We start from the raw sequence: 19956 nt of genomic DNA on the forward strand, positions 1-19956 counted from the left end.
TCTCACAGGTTGAATGTAGGGACACCAAATTTGCACCATGTATGCACCTCTTAAGGATTTTTGTCGAGTTTGGTGATGAGTGACCTTGAGCTAACTTTCAAGGTCACAGAGCCAAAAGAAAAAAAATCTAAAACACAATAATCAGAATACCTTTGCATAGGTTGGGTGAAGCTCAACCACATTTGCACCATTTACAGACCTCTTGGATGAGTTCAGCAATTAGTGATGTTGACCTGCTTTTCAAGGTCATACAGGAAAAAAACCCTGGAAAATACAGTACTTACAAGAACTTTCCATGCGGGGTTGGGAAAGTTAATGTGAGGTGTCATGGTGAAGTGCTTCAAGCATTTGCTAGACAGAAAAGTGCTATACGAGTAGAAATGCAGCCCATCTTCCTTCACAAAATTCCATAATGTCAAAGTTGAGTAGTAATGGATTACATGTAATCGTGATTATCTTATCAGACTGCAAAATATAAGTGACTATAATCAGACCAGATTACATGGAAAATCAGATTATAACTACACTGAACAATAATATAAACACAACACTTTTGTTTTTGCTCCCATTTTTCATGAGCTGAACTCAAAGATCTAAAACATTTTCGATTTACATAAAAGACCTATTTCTCTCAAATACAAGGTCTGTTAGAAAAGTATCTGACCTTTTTATTTTTTGCAAAAACTATATGGATTTGAATCATGTGTGATTGCATCAGCCAAGCTTGAACCTTCGTGCTCATGCGTGAGTTTTTTCACGCCTGTCAGTTGCGTCATTCGCCTGTGAGCACGCCTTGTGGGAGGAGTGGTCCAGCCTCCCCGGCGGATTTTCATTGTCAGGAAATTTGCCAATCGACTGCCGCTTTACTGCATCAAAATTTTTTCAGAAACTGTGAGAGACAGCCAGTTGGAAACCATTCGGAAAATTCAGATGGCTTTCAGTGAAGATCTTATGGGGATCACACAGATTAAGGAGTGTTACAACCGGTTTAAAGACGGCGCACAATGGCGGAGGGTGCGCTGCGCTCCGAGCGGCGATCGACAGGCTGAAACGACCGGATCATGTCCAAAGTGAATGCTTTGTTGATCCGGGACGTCGTCTGACTACTACAGAAATGGCAGAAGATGTGGACATAGCACTTTTTCGGCACATTCCACTGTTACAGGAGTTTTTGTCATGGAAAGAGGAGCAGAGGAATTCGCCACGGAGCTGCTAATGGCACGGGACAAAAGCACCTCCGTGTTGGTCTCACAGGACAAGCCCTAACATGCCCAGCTCTTGCACCATTCGGAAGATTCAGACGGCTTTCGGTGGCTTTTCAGTCGTGTGACTATCTGATAAATTGTGGACGAGCTGGACATGCCACAACATGTCCTGTGAGGCTTCATCACGGCATTGATTTTGTTGTGCGCCTCCGTCCCGACGCGCGAATTCCTCCGCAAGTCTTTTCATGCCGAAAAAGTGCTGATGTCCACATCTTCTGCCATTTCTCTGGTAGTCAGACGATGTCCCGGATCAACAAAGCATTCACTTTGGAAATGAACGGCACATTCCACTGTTACAGGAGTTTTTTGTCATGAAAAGACGTGCGGAGGAATTCGCGCGTTGGGACGGAGGCACACAACAAAATCAACGCTGTGATGAAGCCTGGGACATGTTGTGGATGTCCAGCTCGTCCACAATTTCTCAGATAGTCACATGACCGAAAAGCCACCGAAAGCCATCTGAATTTTCAGAATGGCTTCCAACTGGCTGTCTCTCACAGTTTCTGAAAAAATTTTGATGCAGTAAAGCGGCAGTCGATCAGCCAATTTCGTGACAATGAAAATCTGCCGAGGAAGCTGGACCACTCCTCCCACAAGGCGTGCTCACAGGTGAATTACGCAACCGACAGGCGTGAAAACACGCATGCGCATGAAGGTTCAAGCTTGGCTGATGCAATTGCACGTGATTCAAATCCATATAGTTTTTGCAAAAAATAAAAAGGTCAGATACTTTTCTAACAGACCTCATATTGTTCACAAACCTGTCTAAATCTGTGTTAGTGAGCACGTCTCCTTTGCCGAGATAATCCATCCCACCTCACAGGTGTGGTGTATCAAGATGCTGATTAGACACCATGATTATTGCACAGGTGTGCCAAAATATTACTGTAATACAATGACAAAATACCCACTCGTCTAGGGAGCAATGTGAGCGGATCCTGTGAGTTGGGAATGGCGGAGGGATCACCTTCGCCTCCGACTCAGGTGAGCCACCATGCCCAACGAAGTATAGGATCCGCTCACATTGCTCCCCAGACGAGTGGGTGTTTTGTTTTTATACCTCATGACTGTATTTTTGTGAAACTGATACATTAAACAAGATTAGGGATCCATTTTGTGTGGAACTATTGTCCCTCCGTCAACAAAGATGGCCAAAGAAAAGCAGTTCGGCAAAACCTGGATCCGCTACAAGAGATACGAGGGGTCTGGATCCACTCGTAAACCTGTGGATCCACATCCGACTGAGGTATAAACATAGAGACATGCCCTCTGTGAGGAGGAAGGAGACACAGTCAACTGCAGCTCCTTTCCATTTAAACCATAATTGGACAGGTGTGTCCATAAATGACCAAGAAACTGCAGTCACCTCAACAAGGCGAAATGTGTGTGTGTGTGTGTGTGTGTGTGTGTGTGTGTGTGTGTGTGTGTGTGTGTGTGTGTGTGTGTATGTGTGTGCATGTTGATCTTCTGTACAGTTAATTCATACACCTGTTAAGTATTTTTCTTATAGAAGTAACTTGCTTTAATTGTCACTGCAGAGTTTTGAACTAAATGCTCGTTAAGCTTTAAATGATCTTCAGTTACACACAGTTACACACCTTTGAAATGTGTAAACTGTGTAAAAATGTTTTTCATCAAAATTTTAATGTTCAAGGATTGGAACAGGTGATAACATGGTTTATCACACTGGTGTGGTAGTCACCAGTGTGATAATATGAACTGCACAATACCTTTAACACAGATAGTACAGAGTACACGCTGGCCCCTTATATACACCTGGGGGGAGACACACATGAAGTAATGAAAAATAATGCCAAATATCTATTAACTTTGAGATCAACATTGATCAAACGTTGCTGGAGTTGTGATCAGAGAGGTGGTCTGTGTTCTGGTGGGTCAAAACACCTGTTAAAATATTTTTCCTGTAGGCTCATTGTAATATTCACTCAACAAAAATATAAACGCAACACTTTTGGTTTTGCTCCCATTTTGAATGAGATGAACTCAAAGATCTAAAACTTTTTCCACATACACAATATCACCATTTCCCTCAAATATTGTTCACAAACCAGTCTAAATCTGTGATACTGAGCACTTCTCCTTTGCTGAGATAATCCATCCCACCTCACAGGTGTGCCATATCAAGATGCTGATTAGACACCATGATTAGTGCACAAGTGTGCCTTAGACTGTCCACAATAAAAGGCCACTCTGAAAGGTGCAGTTTTATCACACAGCACAATGCCACAGATGTCGCAAGATTTGAGGGAGCGCGCAATTGGCATGCTGACAGCAGGAATGTCAACCAGAGCTGTTGTTCGTGTATTGAATGTTCATTTCTCTACCATAAGCCGTCTCCAGAGGCGTTTCAGAGAATTTGGCAGTACATCCAACCAGCCTCACAACCGCAGATCACGTGTAACCACACCAGCCCAGGACCTCCACATCCAGCATGTTCACCTCCAAGATCGTCTGAGACCAGCCACTCGGACAGCTGCTGGAACAATCGGTTTGCATAACCAAAGAATTTCTGCACAAACTGTCAGAAACCGTCTCAGGGAAGCTCATCTGCATACTCGTCGTCCTCATCGGGGTCTCGACCTGACTCCAGTTCGTCATCGTAACCGACTTGAGTGGGCAAACGCTCACATTCGCTGGCGTTTGGCACGTTGGAGAGGTGTTCTCTTCACGGATGAATCCCGGTTCACACTGTTCAGGGCAGATGGCAGACAGCGTGTGTGGCGTCGTGTGGGTGAGCGGTTTTCTGATGTCAGTGTTGTGGATCGAGTGGCCCATGGTGGCGGTGGGGTTATGGTATGGGCAGGCGTCTGTTATGGACGAAGAACACAGGTGCATTTTATTGATGACATTTTGAATGCACAGAGATACCGTGACAAGATCCTGAGGCCCATTGTTGTGCCATACATCCAAGAACATCACCTCATGTTGCAGCAGGATAATGCACGGCCCCATGTTGCAAGGATCTGTACACAATTCTTGGAAGCTGAAAATGTCCCAGTTCTTGCATGGCCGGCATACTCACCGGACATGTCACCCATTGAGCATGTTTGGGATGCTCTGGACCGGCGTATGACAGCGTGTACCAGTTCCTGCCAATATCCAGCAACTTCGCACAGCCATTGAAGAGGAGTGGACCAACATTCCACAGGCCACAATTGACAACCTGATCAACTCTATGTGAAGGAGATGTGTTGCACTGCATGAGGCAAACGGTGGTCACACCAGATACTGACTGGTATCCCCCCCCCCCCCCCCCAATAAAACAAAACTGCACCTTTCAGAGTGACCTTTTATTGTGGGCAGTCTAAGGCACACCTGTGCACTAATCATGGTGTCTAATCAGCATCTTGATATGGCACGCCTGTGAGGTGGGATGGATTATCTCAGCAAAGGAGAAGTGCTCACTATCACAGATTTAGACTGGTTTGTGAACAATATTTGAGGGAAATGGTGATATTGTGTATGTGGAAAAAGTTTTAGATCTTTCAGTTCATCTCATACAAAATGGGAGCAAAACCAAAAGTGTTGCGTTTATAGTTTTGTTGAGTGTAGTTTTCACAATAACACATAGTTGTCATGGAAATGGATTAACAGAGCCAGCAGACATGTTTTGCTGCTGGCTCAGTTAAAAACTGTTAATTAATGCCCCCATGGACGTTTAAACATATAAAACTGTAAAAATCTTTGATTCATTAAAGCTGGATGGGCTTTGGTTTTTTAAGATTTAAGCAATGAAAATTATTTTCTTTGGCACCACTATAATTTTATTCCTTAGCATTTAAATAAAGGAGTCACAGTATGATATTGGCAATATGATCAAAATTCACAGTGTCTGGAAACAATTTAGAATTTCTCCCCATGAGGGGTAGAAATTCAAGCGATCAGACGCCATGACCTACATATGGTAGCGACGTCATAGATCATGTGGGAGGTTCCCCCAGTCTGCGCGAAGAGGCTGGAAAGGACACAGTGACTGCCAGTGGGAAAGGCAATGTGGCATCAGCTGGCTGCTTGCACGAAAAAAATAAATCAAGATGGCGGAAAATGCTCCAAAACAGCTTATTTCTGTATAAAAACACTTCCAAATCTAAAAATACTGTTTTTGAGACCAGACAGCACCTCTGAAGTGATTTACAAGACATCTTATGGATGTTAGCGTGCACGCTCTGGAAATGATCATCAAGGACATGGGTCAGGTCGCGATAATCTCAAAACCGCATGCATGTGCACACACGCTTCCTCCTCCAGTTAGCCTGCACGACTGTGACAAAGGAAAAGACAATACTCCCTTTGAATTCTCCCCAAGGAAATATGTTCTCCTCATTAAAATGAGCTGTAATTTTGCAACATGTTACAAAAATAAACCGATATTGTACTGCTTGGATATCAGTGGAAAATAAAACGGGTCCGTTTTATGAAATTTGAAAGGCTGTATAGCTTTAAGTTTTTCACATTTTAAGTTCGAGGGAGCAGATCTGAAAATGAAAACATTCAAGGTTAAACCTTTGGTTAAAAATAAATAAATAAAAGATAATAATTAAAGAAAACATAACATTTGTGCAAAATTTGTAATATTATGATATATCACCAAAAAAAGACAAATGCTGTGATTATTAATAGAGCATGTCGTCCAGCTTTAGAATCTACACAGTAAAAATCACCAGTGTTAAATTAACACTGACAGTGTTAAATTAATACTGCCGGTGTATATATGGTCCTACTCTGACCCAGAGTGGGACTTTTAATTTAACACTGGTGATTTTGTTGTGTTCTGCCTGACTGTATGTGAAATTTCTGATTATTAAAAACATCTCTTTGTACCTTGACACCTCGTGATCTATATTATGTTGCTGAAAAGGTTGATCATGTGACGATTTATAATTGTTCAGGCACCTTAAACTACATTAAAACTGTAAAACAAAACAAAAAAATGTTTGGGACAACCTATTTACTTGTTTGTGTTTCAGCCTACCAACCAAATTGGAGCCATTTACTCTCAAATTGGTGACTAAGAGGTTTGACTTTCAGTGAGTCAAAGTGATCACAGGCAAAAGCACGTTCACATGACCGCTGTGCAAGCTGATGCCACTGGGACACGATGCAGCGAGAGGCGTGAGACTTCCTCAGGTAGCAGAGTCACCTCGACCTCTTGACCGTCTCACAATCTCTTGAAAACGGCTGACGTGCACTCTAAAAGGCAAACAAACAAATGAAGCTACAAACTGTTTGACGAAAAGAAACCAAACAGAAAAGCCAGGGAGCAAGAACAAGAGGGTTCGACTCTTCGGCACAAAGCCAGCGCAGCTGAGCAAACACAGCAGTGGGAGTAGTCCTCCAGCGAGGGATGTTGTGGCAACGATTTGGGTTTGCCGTGCAGGGAGTGAGAGCAGGAACCCAGCTGGTTCACCCAGCAATCCTGAAGGGCCGCGTCTTCCTACAGGCTGTGAGAAAGACACAAGCTGCTCTTCACCTCAATCTACAGCTCCGCTTCGAGTCACTGAGTCGCCTCTGCTGCTCACTTATGCAGTGGAAATTTAAAGCTTTTCCTTTTACAGACTGACCATATTCAACCTCAGCGTCCCCTCACGTTCGGTCTGTTGTGGTAATTAATCGTGTGTGTGTGTTGACGATGAGTGTGTCTCAGTGTTTGCACCTGAGCCCGTGCAGTTTGCAGACCTTGGAGTGTCCCTGATCTTTGGCAGGCACACAGATAGCAGCTGATATCCTGGGATGAACCCGGGATGCTGACCAAGCACGGCTGCTCGGCCCATTTTGGTCAAACAGGGGACTGGAGGTCAGAGGTCAGCTGAAAGTGCACGAGGATTAATGGCTGTCTGTGGTATGGTGCTCGGAGATGAACGAGGAAGATCTGGTTTCACAAAGCCTGCGAGTGAAGTGACGGAGTTGTGCGTGCACACACACGCATGCACGTGCACATGATGGTGTGAGAAAGGTGAGAGAATCCACGACGACAAGGTCCAGACATGACAGACGCAACACTGAGACCACGACACAACACAGCTGTCAGGCCGCTGACCACATGGTGATGTTCTAACGCGTGATCTGTCCCCACTCATTCTCAACACCTATCCATAACCTGATGATAAAAACACACACACACAGACACACGTTTCCCCTTTCTGACCGATCATGCTCCACTCCACACATTCTCCACAGCATTCCAGGTCAGGGGAGCTATTCCAGGACACAGGAGTCCACCTGCGCCCCTCTCTGACCCCCATCCCTCCAAATCCAAAGTGCACACTCAGGTCCAGCACTGGACCGAGTCAGACATAGACCACACGATAGAACCCAAGACCTCTCGGACTGCTAGGGATGAAACGATTACAAAATTTGATGGTATGATTATTATCAAAAAAATGATCATGATACGATGTTTATCATGCAATAATTAACTTTACCAAAAAAGTACCAGAAATCACAGAAACAACACACAGTTTCTTTTGTTTGTTACTTATTGAATGTAAACAAGAAATAAAACATTTTGTTATTGAAAAAAGACAATGCAAGGTTTTCTTTATTGATTCTAAGGGAAAAAACTGAAGTGTAATTATCAGTTGATAACCTATTTCTTAATGATTTTTCCCTAATCTCATTTTAACTTTATTTACTCATGTCTATTTGTGTGAAATGCAAGTTTGAAGTTGTAGGGGGCTTGTGGAGAGAAATCAGACGGTCGCACTGTGTTATTAACAGTGATCAGGTTTTTTCAGTGCTAGAAGTCTACATACGAGCTCCATGTTACATTCGTATTATCCTACAACTGGCAGATACGGGAGGAAGGAGTGGAAGTCCACTGAAAGACAGGGAGACTACGCCGGGTAAATTCGGAGCCCACGGCGTGTAGTCCAGTCTAACGTTATCTCCCAGAGAAGCTAGCCTAGGTCACACAGCCAAGCATGAGCTGCACTGGAAGCCCAAGTCTCAATGTTAAAGTTACACCATTGAGAGTCACACATTTATATTAACATTCCCTCTAACAACTCAAGATGGCATTAATTAACATGTCATTAACATAATGTATATCTGTTATTGTACATTACCTTCATTTGAGTGTTTACATCCAGGTGGTTGTCCCTCCGGTGATTTATTATATTTATAGTTTTACCCGCCTTCACCGCAACTGTTTTGCAGGTTTTGCAAATTGGATCCCCACCATCTTCAATGACACTATGTCATTCTGTGAATAACCATAAAACTGCCGCACTAGCAGTTTGACTCACTTTTTTGGAGGAAATAAAACTGTTGTCGTTGCCTCTGTCATTGTCACAGTAGTCCTCTTGACTGCGCCAGCAACAGTGTCATAGACTGCAGCCAAAAACAATGGCCGATTTGTGTTGTTGCCTCCGGTGGCCACACGCATAGAAATAAAGTAACCTCGATACCGCATTGTCTGTTCTGGAGCCCAATGTGGTATCTAGGTTACTATAGATCTATGGCCACATGTGTGTGCTGCAAGTGTAACTTTATTTTTGTTCTGTGTGAGTTGCGCCACTTGGTCTAAAGTTCCAACTATCGATATCAGATATGTTCTTAGGGCCCCTTCACACATAACACAAAAGATGCAGAAACTGGAAGAAAATCTGTGAATCAAAAACGAAATGGGGAAGCACTATCAGGTTGGATGGTCAGGAATTCCAGGACACAAATGCACGGCTCATACAAGCAGATCTGGTTTTTAGAAGACTTTACTGAGGTGGATAGCAGTGGTCAGTACACGGGTAAGCAGTCCAGAAAAAGCGACAGTACAAAAAACATCAGGCAAATGGCATGGTCGAGGCAACAGGGTGGAGGTCAGGTACACACTATGAGGCAGGCAGGAATACGAAAGCAGGAACAGAGCTGGTATGAGGGCACAAGGCACGAAAAACTGGCGAGGGACAAACACACCAAGTGAGCTTATATAACCCCAGGTGCTAATCAGCAAATCAGATCACAAAGAACTGGTTTTGACCGGTTTGATATGACTGGTGTGACAGGTGGGATGAATAAGCAAGGACCTAGGGAGACAGAGACGGACAGACACAGGATTAATAACTTTAGATACAGGGAATGGACCGACGAACCTGGGAGCCAGTTTTTTTGGGCAGTCCTTTTAACTGGAGATGGCGAGTGGAGAGCCAGACTTTCTGGCTGGGCTCGTAAGACGGCGCAGAAGACCTCTTCCAGTCAGCAGCAGACTTATAGGCTTAAGAGGTGCGAATCAAGGTTCTTTTGGCCCTCTCCCAGGCTCGTCAGCAGCGGAGAATGAGGCAGAGTGCTGAGGGGATCAAGGAGTTGAGATCTGTGGGAGGGAATAGAGAGAGCTGACCATGAACGACATGAAAAGAGGAATAACCAGTAGATACAGAGGGCAGGTGGTTCAATCCAAGGTAGTTGGGTAAACCAGGTGGCAAGCTGTTGTGAGGCTAGGATACAGAGACCCTTTCCAATTCTTGATTTAAACGTTTTGTTTGACCATTGGCTTGTGGATGGTAGCCCAATGTTAAACTGGCTGAAACCCCGAGGACATGACAGAATTCCCTCCAGAAATTCGACACCAGTTGAGGCCCTCGGTCAGACACAATATCCTGGGGAAAACCATGTAACCGAAACACTTGGCTGAGCATAACCTCAGCAGTTTTCTTGGCTGAAAGAAGTTTGGGCAGAGGAATGAAATGTGACATTTTTGACAGTCTATCTACCACAGTAAGAACTACAGTGTTACCCTTAGCTTGTCGTGACATGAAGATTGCCAGCAAAGTGTAAACATGATCAGATGGTTCTTTTCACATGGAGCAACCTGCCAGTGTGTGTGCTGAGCGCCCTCTCCAGCCCATGGCAAAAGCGATATACGTTTTTATCAGCCGGGCTCTCGTCTCATGAAGACCCAGCTCTGGCGTCATGACCGCATCAGCCGGCATGGCATGTCCAGCGTGCAGTGTTCCGCTGGTGACCATGTTGCAAATGTGATATGTGTTTTAATTATTACAATGTGGGGAAATTCTGAAGTGACACAGGCCTTGCAGTGATTCTCAGCATGGCATGATATTCACCAGCATTGCGGTTTGCTGAAGCAATATGTTTTACAATTTAGTCCCACGTGAGGACAGCAAGCTGACGTCCGAGCTCCACGGTGTAGTTATGTGATGTCATATTCCATCAGTCATGACAGGTGTTCCCCAGCTATGACTTGCGAACACAGATATCTGAACAGCTGCAGGTCGCAAGGGGACACACCTTCACTTTGTCTGTGGACGTCGCTGCTGTGGGGAAAAAAAAAAAACACACACACACACACACACACACCATAAAACAACACCACAATTTATAATACTGAATCCCTCTTGTCAAGGGGACAATACAAATATGAACCTGTTCCTCTGTATATGACCCATGGTCAGAGATGTACAGTCATGAAATGACATGAATGAAGCGGTGCGCTCTTATCATGTCCACATCTACTGGCCCCATGTCCAGCCAGCCCCATGCACGTTTTAAGCGAGCGGCATGCATGTCCAGTGAGTGGTGTGCGGGTCCAGCGAGTGCCGCACTAATGGAGAGACACCACCTCATGTGGACCAAAGCTCACATGGGTGATGTGACGTGCAGATTGCCAGCTGAGTGTACACATGTTCAGACAGTTCTTTTCACATGGAGCAGTCTGCCGGTGTGCGTGCTGAAGGTCCGCTCCAGCCCGTGGCAAAAGCGATATGTTTTTATGTATTTCCACATGAGGACAGCAGGACTACGCACACACCTCATGGCATAGAGTTGTAAGGTCATGTCCTTCAAAACACGGTACGTGTTCTCCAGCTGTGACTTTCGGGTCCTGAGATCTCAACAGCTGCTGCTGTTTGGGGACCACACCCACGTGTTCATTCAGAGCACAGAACAAAGTGTCTCTGTTTCTGTGTGCTGTGATCATTAATTTATTTATTTGTTATGTAACTGTGTATGTAGTTATTGTAGTAATTATTTATGTACCTGTCCTGGCTGTGGTCTCTGTGTTTTTAAACAACCCCAATTCCAATGAAGTAGGTCAAACCTTCCTTATAATTCAGTGAACGTGCTGAAAAATGACAACAGTAATTCACACCTTATGCCGTAAGCATATTTGTTTTGTGTTCATTTTTTTAAACACCCCCTCCTGTTAAGGGTCAGGAGGGGATGGAGTCTATCTCTGCAGTCACTGGGTGAAAGGTAGGGTACAGCAGTCTGTCTGTGGACTATTGGACGTGAACTCCACAGCTCCTTAATACAGCATGTGGGGATTATGTCGATAGTCGTGTACGGGTCCATGTCACTTGGGGCCCATGGAATTCAGCCCGGACACACCCATGCATTAATCCAGCCCTGCTTCTCATTGTGATCCATGGGAAGCATAATTTGTCCAACTTCACAGTGGACTCTAGACTCCAGCCCTGCTGACACTAAGAGTTTACGTCAGTCCGTCAAGTCAGTCGAAGGTGATCTCAAAAGCACCAAGTAACTTTACAGCAGCAAACGTGATTAGTAATCAGTTTATGAACACATACAACACATGACCATGTAAAAACTGAGCTGCAGCCTGAAGATTTAGTCATTTTATTAAAATTGCACAGTTTCCAAATCAGTGTTGTATAAAGCACCGGAAAATCACACTTAAGTAAATGTACAGACACCCATTAAAAAAATGACTTTGGTAGAAGTTCAAGTCACCCATTGAAATGCTACTCAAGTAAAAGTCTTAAAGTATCTAGTATTTATTGTACTTAAGTATGACAAGTAACGTACAACTAAATGTACTCAAGTACTGAAAGTAAAAGTACAAGTAAATGTTAATAATCAAAAACGGACTGATTTTTTTTATATATATAAAAGTTTATCTATGCTTGTAAATGACTGGTAGTATTAGTCAAAGTATTGAAACTTGTGCACATCACACAAAAAAACTTCAGAAACAATGTTTCAAAACCTAAACGAGAGTAGACTACTCACTAGGTGTTCACAGGAAACAGTTATTTATAGTTATTTTCATTGTTACATGGTTTTATCTTATCTGTTGTGTTTTGTTTCATTAGGTTCTTTTTGTCTCTTTCTCTAAAATTGTATTGTAACATTATTAGTCTATTATTATTGACTATTATTGTCTATTATGTAGACTATTATTGTTGTTGCTATAATATATGAATAAAAATAAATTAAAAAATTACAATTTGATTATTTTACGACAACGAACGCTGAGCCATTAATTATACAGAAAACAAATCAACACAAACGTGCTGATGCGAACAGCTTAATGCTAACTTTAACACTGAAAAGGCCATAGACATGCTAATGCGTTAGCATCAGTCCCGTTTTTAAGTTATAAAATACATCTATCTACTGTTTCAGAAGACCATAACAGGTCGGTTTAACATAAAAATATTAAATATTACTCACAGACATATGGGTTTTAGTGGGGAAAAATTAGGATAAAGCGAAATAAAACAATGAATCCACGAATTGTAGATCGAAGCACTGCTTCGACCTGCGAATCTCTGCTTTAATTGGTTCAAGGTTCAAAACAAAGCCGCGCTGCAGAAAAGTTGATTACAGACCCGCTGCAGGTCTGTAATCAATGCAGAGAAATGATCATTTTCCTGACAAACACCCCCCAAGTGCACAACTGCAAAAAAGCCTACCGGACATGTCTCATGACAAATCGGTCTGACTTTGTTGCAGTAACTAGTAATCAGTGGTGTCTCTGGGTGAAAACACGACTTTTTTTTGTGTGTGTGTTTTTGTTTTTTTTGTAACGAGTAACGACATGGCACATAGAAAATGTATCGGGGTAGAAGTATGCAATTAACGTTTGAAATGTAGTGAAGTAAAAGTGAAAGTAAGCTGAATTAAAAAAACTCAAGTAAAGTACAAAGTCTCCCAAAATGTACTTAAGTACAGTAGTGAAGTATTTTTACTTTGTTACTATACAACACTGTTCCAAATTATGTGTAAATTATGAGGACTCGATCGGAAGATAAGGTCAGATAATCCTTTAATAGTTCGACAAGGGGGACATTTACAATGTTTCAGCAGCACAAGGACAGTCACAGAACAACAGTACAAGGATGCAAAAATAAGGTAGAAGAAAAATATTTACCAAAATACCGGAGTCAAGTTCTATGCAGAATAACCATATATACAGTAGAACAGATATCACTATATATAAGCAGAAAAAGAATGTTTCGTAATATTGCAGGAAGTGATGTTGTACACAAGCGTATAAGTATTATTTGCCATAGAATGTGTAGTATTATTGCAATAGGCTGAAAATGGATACCATAATGATATTAGTGATTTGAGTGGTCTACTGGGAACAGTGCTGATTGTGGAGTCTGACAGCAGCAGGAAGGAAGGACCTGCAGTATCGTTCCTTCACGCCCTTTGGGTGGAGCAGCCTGTCACTGAAGGAGCTTTTTAGTGCAGTCAGGGTGTCACTCATGGGGTGGGGGGCGTTCTCCAGCAGGGATGACAGCTTAGCCATCACCCTCCTCTCTCCCACCTCCTGCACTGAGTTCAGGGGACTTCCCAGGACAGAGCTGGCCTTCCTAATCACTTGGTCAAGTCTCCTCCTCTTGTGATGTAATTAATCATGCAGCCCGAATAAATACGATGATTATTCACTGCAGTGTTTTGGTGCCATTCCAGCATTTGGTGCCCTACACACTAATGTGGCGAGTCAATCAATGAAATCACATCTGATTCAGATATACATGAAATCCGATTTGAACTGGCAGTCTGAACAAAGCCAGCGTGTGTTGCATGTGGAGGCAGCAGTGGTTCTGATTCAGTAAATGTGCTGGAAAACAACAGCAGTCAAATTACTCACGTTAATACCAAACGTGGCATGATACTGCAGTTGCTCATGTGGCTGTGTAGGTCCAAGTGTTGTCACCCAAGTTGCATCATCCTAAGTTGTGTTGGCTCGACGGGGATCTTGACATGATACAGATATAGATAGATAGATAGATAGATAGATAGATAGATAGATAGATAGATAGATAGATAGATAGATAGATAGATAGATAGATAGATAGATAGATAGATAGATAGATAGATAGATAGATAGATAGATAGATAGATAGATAGATAGATAGATAGATAGATAGATAGATAGATAGATAGATAGGATGAGGGGTTAGAAGCACTTAGTATATATGATTGGAAAGTGTTGCATAAACATTTTTTAATATGTGGCTGCAACGCTACATGTTCTCTGATTGGCTGATTACCGGTTGGATATTATCCCATATTGGACCGAATTCCATGACAATCAGCCTGCAACATGTATTTTTGTTCCAAACCAGGAAGCTAAAAACACGATTAGAAAAACCAAGTCGAACATCTCCAAATGTTGGGAATGAATTTCTGTGAAACATAGTAAAGGGGTGGGCCTTGCAAAGGTCAGTCAGACAGGATAACACATCAACAATACATGATCAACTGTGAAAAATATCAAAAATTGAAGCAGCAATGACCAACCAATTAATGACTGAAATGGAATGTAGGAGTTCTTCATTGGCTACCCCCCAAAATTTACCAGGGAAGATATTTGTGTCACCAGTGCCCATAGGAGGAGGTATTTCTTTCATATATCCAGAGTACTAGTTCTGCTCAATCTGGTGGAAATTGGGGAAATGCGCTGTGATGGTACTCAAGGTAGACATGGGGAATGTGTTAGATGAATTCCTGAGCAAGTGACTCACCATCTGTGGTCTAGTGAACCTCAGCCTGCTTACAGGAGAATCAAAGCACTGTGTTTCTCCAGAACTACATGTTGTCCGACAGCAATCATGGTAAGTATTGACATGGTCTTGAAAGATGACTCTGCTCTACTGTCTGATTAGTCCAGGTAGTTGAGCAGTTGTTTAGGACTGATTCTCCAACCAGGATGTTGGTGGATCAGCCATCCACCAGTGGGACCACTTTGGTCTTATACTGTCCACATCTTTTCTAGCTCTTTCTTCAGCTGGTGGTACGTCTCAGTCTTCTAGTGCCTATGTTTCTGATAATGCTCTCACTTGGAATTGCCACACCTAACATGTCTGCTCATTATCAACCACCACTATATAAATTTTTTCAATTTTCAATTTATTTTCATTTATATAGCACCAAATCACAACAAAGTTGCCTCAAGGTGGTTCACACAAGTAAGGTCTAACCTCACCTTACCTATGTCTGTTGGGTTGGAGAATATCTGTTTGTCTGTCTGAAACTTGAAGGCTCACAGTACCCTAATGTTCTCATCCACCTTTGGTGGTATTCCCCACTCTGGTACATCTAGTCCATATTTGGCACAAATGTTCTCGGACAATATCCTTGGTACTTGTTGTGCTTCTCAGTGTGTGCTGTCCCAGGTTGCACCTTGCATCTTGTAACTATGTCCTGGACTGTCTCAGGGTCATCTCTGCGCAGCCTGCACCTCGGGTCCTGCTTGCTGAGGCAGATCTCTGCCTCTCTGTGCCTGGATCCTTCGGGGCCTGTTCTTGTGCTGATATGATCAGACCTTCTGTGCTGTCCTTTAGCTCAGCCTTTGCTTGACATTATTAGTATTTCTTGATGTCAGCCAACCCCTCTATCAGCCAGGTCTACATCCCATGGAGGGTTTTGTTCTTCCACAATGTGTCCTTTTCTTCCTCACCACCCCGTCTTCTACTGTTGGAGGTACTCAATGAGTGGCAGCACCCTGATGTGCTCATTGTTGTGATTTCGGAACACACCTATACCCACACACGTGCATATGCACACACACTCACACAGAACCAAACACAATACCCCGACACATTAAAGCACGCGGGTGTGGGGGGAAAAGAAAATCCTGGAGATGGAACTGGATCCAAATCAAATCAAATCAATTTTATTTATATAGCGCCAAATCACAACAAACAGTTGCCCCAAGGCGCTTTATATTGTAAGTCAAAAGCCATGCAATAATTACAGAAAAACCCCAACGGTCAAAACGACCCCCTGTGAGCAAGCACTTGGCGACAGTGGAAAGGAAAAACTCCCTTTTAACAGGAAGAAACCTCCAGCAGAACCAGGCTCAGGGAGGGGCAGTCTTCTGCTGGGACTGGTTGGGGCTGAGGGAGAGAACCAGGAAAAAGACATGCTGTGGAGGGGAGCAGAGATCAATCACTAATGATTAAATGCAGAGTGGTGCATACAGAGCAAAAAGAGAAAGAAACACTCAGTGCATCATGGGAACCCCCCAGCAGTCTAAGTCTATAGCAGCATAACTAAGGGATGGTTCAGGGTCACCTGATCCAGCCCTAACTATAAGCTTTAGCAAAAAGGAAAGTTTTAAGCCTAATCTTAAAAGTAGAGAGGGTGTCTGTCTCCCTAATCTGAATTGGGAGCTGGTTCCACAGGAGAGGAGCCTGAAAGCTGAAGGCTCTGCCTCCCATTCTACTCTTACAAACCCTAGGAACTACAAGTAAGCCTGCAGTCTGAGAGCGAAGCGCTCTATTGGGGTGATATGGTACTATGAGGTCCCTAAGATAAGATGGGACCTGATTATTCAAAACCTTATAAGTAAGAAGAAGAATTTTAAATTATATACTGGAATTAACAGGAAGCCAATGAAGAGAGGCCAATATGGGTGAAATATGCTCTCTCCTTCTAGTCCCCGTCAGCACTCTAGCTGCAGCATTTTGAATTAACTGAAGGCTTTTCAGGGAACTTTTAGGACAACCTGATAATAATGAATTACAATAGTCCAGCCTAGAGGAAATAAATGCATGAATTAGTTTTTCAGCATCACTCTGAGACAAGACCTTTCTAATTTTAGAGATATTGCGCAAATGCAAAAAAGCAGTCCTACATATTTGCTTAATATGCGCACTGAAGGACATATCCTGATCAAAAATGACTCCAAGATTTCTCACAGTATTACTAGAAGTCAGGGTAATGCCATCCAGAGTAAGGATCTGGTTAGACACCATGTTTCTAAGATTTGTGGGGCCAAGTACAATAACTTCAGTTTTATCTGAGTTTAAAAGCAGGAAATTAGAGGTCATCCATGTATTTATGTCTGTAAGACAATCCTGCAGTTTAGCTAATTGGTGTGTGCCCTCTGGCTTCATGGATAGATAAAGCTGGGTATCATCTGCGTAACAATGAAAATTTAAGCAATGCTGTCTAATAATACTGCCTAAGGGAAGCACGTATAAAGTGAATAAAATTGGTCCTAGCACAGAACCTTGTGGAACTCCATAATTAACCTTAGTCTGTGAAGAAGACTCCCCATTTACATGAACAAATTGTAATCTATTAGATAAATATGATTCAAACCACCGCAGCGGAGTGCCTTTAATACCTATGGCATGCTCTAATCTCTGTAATAAAATATAACTGACTTGTGCAGCCAACCCTTACCTCCCTACAAAATTAAAATACATTCATAACTCCTGACTTCAATACAGTTAAACAAACTATGAAATAATAAGAAAACCCCTTTTTTTTAACTGAAAAAATGTTCTTTGATAGATTAATGGTTACACCTGTATTTCCATGTGGGTAATATGTATGTTGGCCAATAAGTATAAGGGTCAGTGCGTAGTTTTTGTTGTACTCTGCTACACTGTATGACTGTGCTAATGATGAGGGCTCACCTGTTCCTGTGCTTTCATGCACACCTGGTCTCAGACTGTACGGTCTCTGTTAAAAACAAAGAACCTGCCTCCATCTCCACAAAAACACGCTCCCAGATTCCTCTCAAAGACTCTCTTCAGTCAACACTTGCTCTTAAAACTGCAGAAGTTCTGATGAATATACTTGAATATAATGTCTCAAAATAAAAGTGAGGTTAGTAAATTACATTTCTTCACAGCTGAGTTTCACATCTTGCAAGTTTGGGGAAACAATGGGAAATTACTCCATAAGCACAGGCAGCTCGAAGGTGGGGCTTGATGAGGTTCTACCCCATCATGAATGTCAGTAGCCCCACTATAACCTCACCAGAAAATTGACATTTCAAAAATGATGCCCACCTCTTCCACAATTTATCGGATAGTCACACGACTGAAACGTCACCGAAAGCTGTCTGAATCTTCCGAATGGTTTCCACCTGGCTGTCACTCAGTTTCTGGCAAAATTTGATGCGGCACTGCTTTAGTCGTTCCGTCGTTTTCCTTACAATGACAATCCGACGAGAGCACTACACACGACCTCACACAAAGGCTGCTTGCCAGCAACTGACGCAACAGACAGGCGTGAAAAAATTCACGCATGCGCACGAAGGTTTAAGGGTGACTCATGCAAGCACACATGATTCAAATCCATCATGTAATGACAGCCATCTCCCCAGTGCCTTTACCTGACATGCAGCCCCATATCATCAATGACTGTGGAAATTTACATGTTCTCTTCAGGCAGTCATCTTTATAAATCTCATTGGAACGGCACCAAACAAAAGTTCCAGCATCATCACCTTGCCCAATGCAGATTCAAGATTCATCACTGAATATGACTTTCATCCAGTCAACCACAGTCCACGATTGCTTTTCCTTAGCCCATTGTAACCTTGTTTTTTTCTGTTTAGGTGTTAAAGATGGCTTTCATTTAGCTTTTCTGTATGTAAATCCCATTTCCTTTAGGCGGTTTCTTACAGTTTCCTCCCATTCATTCCTCATTTGTTTTGTTGTGCATTTTCGATTTTTGAGACATATTGCTTTAAGTTTTCTGTCTTGACGCTTTGATGTCTTCCTTGGTCTACCAGTATGTTTGCCTTTAACAACCTTCCCATGTTGTTTGTATTTGGTCCAGAGTTTAGACACAGCTGACTGTGAACAACCAACATTTTTTGCATCATTCCGTGATGATTTACTCTCTTTTAAGAGTTTGATAATCCTCTCATTTGTTTCAATTGACATCTCTCATGTTGGAGCCATGATTCATGTCAGTCCACTTGGTGCAACAGCTCTCCAAGGTGTGATCACTCCTTTTTAGATGCAGACTAATGAGCAGATCTGATTTGATGCAGGTGTTAGTTTTGGGGATGAAAATTTACAAGGTGATTCCATAATTTATTCCTCAGAATTGAGTGATTCCATATTTTTTTTCCTCTGCTTGGTCTAAAAAGTAACCGTTACTGACTGCCACAATTATTTTTTCTGATTTCTTATAGTGTTTCTTAAAGCCAGAAAGTTGCCATTTGAAATTACTTTATTTTTGTGTCATGTCTGTGATCTGCTTTTTTTTCTACAAAATTAAACAACTGAATGAACATCCTCCGAGGCCGGTGATTCCATAATTATTGCCAGGGGTTGTAACAGACCTCGTATAAATCCAACAGACTTTTTTCAGTACAGATAACAGAAATCAATCATAGATGGAATTTAAAAAATCACTTTAAGTTGATTTTAGATCTGCAATTGGCTCAGACTGTAACCCATTTTGCCTTTATCTTTGTTTTTAAGACGTCCTGCTCAGTGACATACATGCAAACAAGCAGAAAAAGGTTACTTTTTGCTTTTATAACAGGAGTTGACTGTTCACCACAGAGCTCCTTATGATGGTGGATATTTCACTTGCAGTTTGGAACCTTTCGGAAAGCCAACAGGTTTTTTTTTTTTTTTGCTGTGGCCGAGCGGTCCACAGCGTGGCCTTGTGTGTGTCTTTGCCGAGGTGGACAGGACTTTGCTGTGTG

The 19956-nt window shown here is 42.5% G+C and overlaps 1 protein-coding gene across 1 annotated transcript in view; it reads left to right on the forward strand.

The window, feature by feature from the left end:
• The window catches only part of gpc3 (glypican 3), a 643491-nt gene that overhangs the window by 577598 nt on the left and 45937 nt on the right, over positions 1-19956 (forward strand). The window lies entirely within an intron of this gene.

Source organism: Thalassophryne amazonica, chromosome 11 (genome assembly GCF_902500255.1).
Source record: "Thalassophryne amazonica chromosome 11, fThaAma1.1, whole genome shotgun sequence".
Lineage (NCBI taxonomy): Eukaryota > Metazoa > Chordata > Actinopteri > Batrachoidiformes > Batrachoididae > Thalassophryne > Thalassophryne amazonica.